Raw genomic sequence first — 5724 nt, 5'->3', positions numbered from 1 at the left:
AGGGCTCCATCTACCAACAGTTAGAGCCGGGGTCACAGCGCCTCCAGATGGATGGGAGGGCTCCATCTACCAACAGTTAGAGCCGGGGTCACAGCCCCACCTCATGGATGGGAGGGCAGCAACCACAAACCGTTAGAGCCGGGCTCATAGCGCGACCAGATGGATGGGAAGGCTCCGCCCACCAACTGCTGGAGCCGTGGGTCACAGCGCCACCACATGGATGGGAGGACTCCACCCACCAACGACTGGAGCTGGAGTCGCGGCGCCATCCCACGGCGGGGAGGACTCTTTCCTCCACGCGCTCCAAGCTGGTTGTTGGAGCTTGTTTCATGTTTCGAGTCCGACACAATTTCGGAAAAGTGGAGTCGCAGTGGATTGGAACAGGTTAACACTGCTTCTCTCACTCTCTCCCGTGACCCGAAGGGCAATTACCTTCAAATGAAAGAGAAATATCAGGGCAATGAAAGGGCGAGGGTTTGGGACGAGTTGGCCTTTTAGAGAGCCAGTACATTGGACCAAACGGCCGCCTTCTTTGGTGGAATCGTTCAATATTTCTGACAGTTACTCTAGTGTTGCATTTTTTGTTGATCTCCATAATAAACTGGATTCATTAATCTATAGAGATAGTAGGAACTGCCGATGCTGGAGAATCTGAGATAACAAGGTGTAGAGCTGGATGAACACAAATGCTGCTTGTCTGCTCTCTTCATTAATCTATACTTTCGTTTGTGCAATCTCAAGCCAATTTATTAAATAGGAGACGGGTCAAAGGTGGGTAGAAAGCAGACAGACAGACCAGGCCGTGGGCTTTTAGAGTCATAGATTTCACTGGGGAGTGGTTTAAGGTCCAACCCAAACAGTGGGATGAATTTTCTAAAGAGCCCAGAGATGGATCCATAACCAAAGACCCCTCCCACTGTGGTTATGCTTTTTTCCACCCTCTTCTGTTGGACTGAAGATATAAGAGTTTGAATACTCGTACAAATAGGTTCAAGAACAGCTTGTTCCCTGTTGTTATCAGACTGTTGAATGGACCTGTCAAATGTTGGTGACCTCTCAGTGGTTAGCACTGCTGCTTCACGGTGCCAGGTTCGATCCCACACTCAGGCGCCTATCTGTGTGGAGTTTGCACATTCTCCCTGTGTCTGTGTGGGCTTCCTCCGTGTGATCCAGTTTCCTCACACAGTCCAAAGATGTGCAGGTTAGGTGGATTGGCCATGCTAAATTGCCCATAGTGTCCAGGGATGTATGGGCTAGGTGAGTTAGCCACTAAAAATGCAATGAGACTGGAATGGAGAAGGGGGTCTGGATGGGATGCTCTTTGGAGGGTCAATGTGGACTAGATGGATTGAATGGCCTGTTTCTACACTGTAGGGATTCTATGATTCTCTATTAATTCTCTCTCCCTGCACCTTCTCTGTAGCTGTAATACTTTATTCTGCACTATATTCTGCTACCCTGATGTATTTTATATGGTACAATCTGCCTGTATAGCATGCAAACCAACACTTTTCACTATATCTCAGTACATGTGACAACAATAAACCAATCAATCAATAGGTATAATGGGCTGAATAGTCGTCGTTCTAGGATCTTATAAAATTAGAATTGTGACTGTAGAAAGATGAGAGTTTTCATCCTTCCATTAGGTAATAAGCTTCAGGAAGAAGTAGGGATATGTATCTACCACAACACACAGTTGTAGTTTAAAAGTTTCCAGAGTCTTCTGAGATTGAAACCTGAGTCCCAACAGTAGCTGTTGTTCTCTTTTCCTCAGAAGTAATGAAAGTTGCAGATGACCTTGATTTCTTAGCAGGCTTTTGTGTTGTTTTCTCACCGGCACTGACTTTTAAAGTTGAGAAAGAAACAGGCAGGTTGACAGTACCTTCCAGTTCTTGCTTGCTGATCCATTGTTTCTTTTCTCTGCTCCTCAGAAACAGCTGTTGATGAAGGTCCATTTGTACCTTCCAAAGTTTGCCCATTGTTTTACAAAGCTGAATGCTCCACAGACAACCTTTCATCTCAATGTGTAACTTCCAGAAAGGTATGTATCAACTGAGCCTGAGTTTCAGCTCTCTTTTATAGCCATGTTAATTTCAGCTTAGACCGATTATTGCTTAGTTCTTATTCAAGTTCTTTAGTTCTTGTTCGGTTCTGAAGAATAGTCATACCAGACTTAAAACTTTAACTCTATTTCACTCTTCACAGATGCTGCCAAACGTACTGAGTTTTTCTAGCATTTTCTGTGTTTGTTTTTGTTTACTTAGGTGATTATAGCAGCCATTTTTTAGGTCAGTATGTGTTGTTTTTAAAATCATTTTTAGTTTATGAGAGGTCTTAAGCATTAAAATCAAATGATGAAATTGAATATTGATAATCCATGTTGACCACTATCATAACAGGTTCAAATCCCATCGTGATATCTGGTGGAATTTACTTTTGATTAATAAATGTAAGAACTTAAAGCTACTGTCAGGATCATCGACTTTTTTTTAAAAATCTGTTTGATTCACAAATATACTTTGGGGCATGCATTTCTTGTGAGGGGGGAAAATTCAAAGGAGATGTGAGGGGCAAGATTTTTACACAGAGTGTAGGAATCTGGAATGAGCTGTCAGGGGTGGTGGTGAAGGCAGATACGGTAGGAGTGTTTAATGGACTTTTAGATAAGCACATGAATATGCAAGAAATGGAAGGATATGGACCAAGGGAAGGCAGAAGGGATTAGTTTAATTTGGTGTCATGTTCGGCACAACATCGTGGGCCAAAGGGCCCGTTCCTGTGCTATACTGTTCTATGCCCTAAGGAAATCTGCCATCCTTGCCTGGTCTAACCTGCATGTGATTCCAGACCCACAGCAACATGGCTGACCCTTAATTGCTCTCGGAAATGGCCATTGAAGCCATTCAGTTCAACAATACCCACCCACATTCTGAGAAGGAATACAAGAATACACAAGTAACAATGTGAGCTGTTTACAGAGTACTTATTTATAGAGTAAAACATTGCAAGCATATACCTTCAAACGTAGCCAGCCCATAAAAAAGAAAAACAGTGAAGTTTAATCAACAATCACAATTTATATTCAAAAAGCACCCCGAATGTAGTAAAATATCCCAAGGCACCTCACAGGATCATCATTAAACAAAGTTGGATAAAGACCCAGCTGGGTGATATCAGGGTGAATAGTCAGTGGCTGGGACAGAGGACTAGATTTTGAGTGGGAAAGTGAGGTAGATTGGTAGAAAAACTTGGGGGGGATCTCGTGGGAGGGGGAGAGGTTGGAAGGAGATTAGTGCTATTCCAGAGATTAGGGCCCAGACAGTCACTAGAGCTGAATCAGGGATGTGGAAGATGCCAGAATGCGATAAGTGCAGATGTCTGCAGGGGCTGGAGGGGATTAAGGATATTTTCCTTCGGAGATGACTGTGTTCAATGGGAAGTTGATGTTCCTCAGTTTGGCTACTGGTTGTAACATCAGATCCTGATTAAACTGTCAATATAGGACCTGGAAAAACTGGATTCGTCCCAGACAATCTGCACTCTAAAAATTTTTGCAGCCATTTCAAGAACCCTCCAGGTTAGATACATTGGGATATCCAGTTCTTCAAACTGAAAGTATTTACTATTGCGAAGCTGGGTAGCGTACTTGTGAATTGGAAGACAGGAAGTTAGAATTTGGAGTTAGTAAAATGCTAGGTGGGGAAGCAATGCATGGTCCATGGAAAAGATGATGTGCTTTTTCTATGCTTAGAGATTCAAAAAGATGTCTATGGGCAGCAGCTTGTGGTGCCCAGGCTAGACACAATCCTCCAGGGCAGGCTGAGCCACTGCTTTAAGCACTTGAATTGAAACGTTTGTATCAAAAGGTTGTACAGTTAGCAGGCCAATCAGCAGTTTTGTTTTGTGATCAAGATAACATGTTTTGAATTTAACCAATCAATTTGAATCAGACACTCAGAGACCAAAAACCAATTAAATTTAAATCTGATGGTTTTGACAACATAGGACCAATCCTATTGTAAGAAATTGATAAGTCATCAAGGGTATAATAGAAGGGGGAAGTTGGACACAGACCCCCAGAGCTAACTTCCATCTGAGGAGAGTTAATTGCCATCTGCTAGAGTTGATAGCTCTCAGCTCTGGAAGAGAGAATCGCGGGTCTCATAGTCTTCTCTAAGTCTTAGAGAAAGCACCATCCAAAAATCAAACGTACCTGCTGCACAACTAGTTAATATTCCTGACAGAAGAATCGATGGAGAAGGCACAGAACATTCTGGAAGACATGTAACCTGGCTGTAATTTCAAGAGACTAAATTCTTCTTTTTATCTTATATAAGTGGGACTTGTATTTATTGGATAGCATCCGATTAGACTCTTGGTTCATTCAGGAATAGTTAGTAGTTAGAAGGGGTTTATTCGGTTTGTTAATAGTTAATTTAATTTGTTTATTGTTAGAGTTAGACAAATAATTGTTACTTATTGTTTTTAAAGTGAATGTCGGAGACTTGTTTTATTTAACCTCTAGAACTTGCCAAACAGCAGGATGCACCACTTTTCACACTCCTTTTTAACAGAGTATAGAGCAAGCTGTTCCTCTTTGGGTGTTTCATGATATTTTTAGTTCCCAGAGTGAGTGTCAACCTCTGCTTTATAACATTACTGGCTTTCTTTATGGAAACTCGTTGCCATGTTGTGACATCTCCAGGTAGGAGTAGCTACAGGCAACAGGGGAAGTGTGTGTCTCAATAAATTATCGAGTCCACAAGCAATGCAGCATTATATTCTGCGATATTGAATAGAATCAAAGAAGCATAGAATTGTTTCACTGTAGGAGGCCATTTGGCCTGTTTTGTTTGTGCCAGCCATATCAAGGTGTAATTCACTTGGAGACACTCCTTCGCTCCTCTCTTTAACCTTGCATATTCTGCCTTTTATGGTAACGATCAAATTTCTTCTTGAAAGCCTTGATTAAACCTGCCTCCGTCACACTCTCTAGCAGTTAATTCCCGATAGTTAGCAGCCACTGAGTAAAAACAGTTTATCCTCATGTCTCTATTGCTTATTTTGCCAATTAGCCTGAATCTGTACCTTCTGATTCTTAAACCTTCAATCAATGGGGAAGTTTTCCCCCACCTCATCTGTTCAGACCCATCGTGGGTTTGAACATCTGGAAACAAATTTCCTCTTCTCCAATATGATCATAGAATAGAATCCCTACAATGTGGAAACAGGCCATTTGGCCCAACAAGTCCACACCACCCCTCTGAAGAGCATCCCACCCAGACCCATTCCCCATGTCTAACCCAAACATCCCTGGGCACTATAGCATGGCCAATCCACCTAGCCTGCACATCTTTGGACCTTGGGAGGAAACCGGAGCACCCAGAGAAAAACCCACACAGACACGAGGAGAACGTGCAATGCAGACAGTCGCCTGAGGTTGGAATTGAACCTGGGTCCCTGGCACTGTGAGGCAGCAGTGCTAACCACTAAGCCGCCATGCCACCCAGCTCCTGATCAGCTCCTGATTCTCCTATTAATCAAGGTAACTGGAGTTCCACAGCACCAGAACCATTCTCCTGAAACTTTTCTGCACACTCTCTAATGTGTTCACATTCTTCCTAAAGTGTGGTGCCCAGGCTAGACACAATCCTCCAGGGCAGGCTGAGCCACTGCTTTAAGTAGATGCATAATTTCCTAGCTTCTGTATTCCACATCCCT

The 5724-nt window shown here is 43.0% G+C and overlaps 1 protein-coding gene across 3 annotated transcripts in view; it reads left to right on the top strand.

Moving 5' to 3' along the window:
• Window positions 1–283: 283 nt before the first annotated feature.
• LOC109925458 (hydroxylysine kinase-like) overlaps window positions 284–5724 on the top strand; it is a 75484-nt gene continuing 70043 nt past the window's right edge. For 2 of the 3 annotated variants that reach the window (XM_048617275.1, XM_048617273.1), the window contains exons 1-2: window positions 284–384; window positions 1935–2044. The gene's annotated coding sequence lies outside the window, so the exon portion shown is untranslated. Of the gene's footprint in view, window positions 385–651; window positions 665–1934; window positions 2045–5724 lie in introns of those variants that run through there. The other variant, XM_048617274.1, reaches the window with a different exon arrangement.

The sequence above is a fragment of the Rhincodon typus genome, chromosome 36 (genome assembly GCF_021869965.1).
Source record: "Rhincodon typus isolate 14 chromosome 36, sRhiTyp1.1, whole genome shotgun sequence".
Lineage (NCBI taxonomy): Eukaryota > Metazoa > Chordata > Chondrichthyes > Orectolobiformes > Rhincodontidae > Rhincodon > Rhincodon typus.
This window is presented reverse-complemented; position numbering and strand designations above follow the sequence as displayed.